The sequence below is a fragment of the Apium graveolens genome, chromosome 3 (genome assembly GCF_009905375.1).
Source record: "Apium graveolens cultivar Ventura chromosome 3, ASM990537v1, whole genome shotgun sequence".
Lineage (NCBI taxonomy): Eukaryota > Viridiplantae > Streptophyta > Magnoliopsida > Apiales > Apiaceae > Apium > Apium graveolens.
The window spans coordinates 264,384,815-264,386,635 of record NC_133649.1 but is presented as its reverse complement, the minus strand read 5'-3'; the positions used below and the strand labels follow the sequence as shown (position 1 = coordinate 264,386,635).

Below are 1,821 nucleotides of genomic sequence, written 5' to 3'. Positions count from 1 at the left end.
ATGCCATTGTGTGGGCACTTCCTTAGCATCTCCTTATATTGATCCCAAGCCTCACACAGAGATTCCCCAGTTTGCTGCTCAAACTGAGTAAGAGCAATCATGATTGCAGCAGTCTTCGCCATAAAAAAGAATTTAGTGAGAAACTTTTGAGAAAGATCCTCCCACTTGGTGATAGACCCTGGTGGTGGAGAATGTAACTAGCACTTTGCTTTATCCCTCAGAGAGAATGGGAAGAGTCGCAGCTTGATAGCATCTTCAGTTACATCATGGAACTTGAAAGTGTCGCAGATATCGATGAAATCCCTGATGTGCATGTTGGGGTCTTTTGTAGGAGAACCCCCAAACCGAACTGAGTTTTGTATCATCTGAATCATGCTCGACTTGATCTCAAAATTGTTAGCCGAGATGGCTGGTCTGATGATGCTTGACTGAATATAATTGATCTTCGGCTGATAATAGTCCATCAAAGCCTTAGGAATTTCTGCTTGATCTCCCATCTCTATTAAAGATGGTTCCTCGAATTTCTCTTCTACTTTCTGTTCGTCCTCAAAAACTTCCCTTCGAACCACTACAGCTTCTTCCTCGGCTTGATCCAGAGTTCTCTTACGAGCCCGCGAACGCTTATGCATACACGCTCGCTAGAGTACCTGAAACACGAAAAGAAAAAGAGTAGGTAAGTAACAATGGTTGAGTCAATGATCTTTTACGATCACTGATGATAAACACATAAACTAAAAGTTAACACTGAGTCCCCGCCAGCGGCGCCAAAAACTTGTTAGGGCTAAACATGCGCTAATAATTCAAGCAAGTATACGCGATCGCAAGTAACATAGAATTATTTCTAGTTTGTTCCCACATAGACTGGTTTACGTTAACTTTGTGATTTATGCACTTATGCAACAATGATATGGCTATTATTCAATGCTAAGACGAAAAACAATTTTGGTTTTGTTTATACTACGATTACTATTGAGAATTATACTAGAGAACATTAACTAAGAGATTAAAGAGAGTTGAATAATATATGACACAAACATGGGATTCTAACTTTAGTAAATATTTCATTCAATAGCCTTATTGTTCTTAACCTTAGCATGCAATGGTGATGACACTAATCAGATAACACGGAACTGCTAAACGCCAACTTTCGTTGTACGAATAACATACTACCAGACATCCACAAAAGAGATAGAAGCTGAAAAGACACCAATTATATTGAGACCCTATATGTCTATAGAATTTGACAACATAATGGCTTAATACACAAGTTATCTATCATGATTACATAGGGCAAGTAAGATGGTTAAAATTACCTACGAATTATGCATAATAATAACACATGAACCTATGCTAGCATAAGACAAATAAGCACAACCAATACTAGGTTATCATACAATCACCACACACTAAAGTATCGAAACAATTTAACTAAAGGAATCCACAAATAAATCCACTAGAACCCCACAATAACGATTAGCCCATAATCGGACTCATTATCGACGTGGGTTTCGATGAAAGCATGGTATAATAAATGCAGTCTTTATACTAAATAAATAATAAAACCAAGTACGAAACAAAAGTATAGGTTCACGAATAAGAAAACTAGCATCCAAGTTACAACTTAGAACAAAGAATCACAAATAAAAATAGGATCTTCTTCGCCTTTGTTGAATCGTGCTAAATCGGTCTTCTTAAGACTTCTCCTTGCGCTCTTGTACGTCTCTCTCTAGAAAATGTCCTTTATTTAGGTATATATAGCAGCCCATGCAAAGTAGAAGTCCTCCAATTAGATATCAATTAGAATCAGGATTCAATTCTCCC

At 37.5% G+C, this 1,821-nt stretch overlaps 1 non-coding gene across 1 annotated transcript; it reads left to right on the top strand.

Annotated features, from left to right (window-relative positions):
• LOC141715563 (small nucleolar RNA R71) lies at nt 1–107 on the top strand. Its single transcript, XR_012572320.1, has one exon. It is a non-coding gene; the product is annotated as a small nucleolar RNA R71 (small nucleolar RNA).
• Nucleotides 108–1,821: the final 1,714 nt, after the last annotated feature.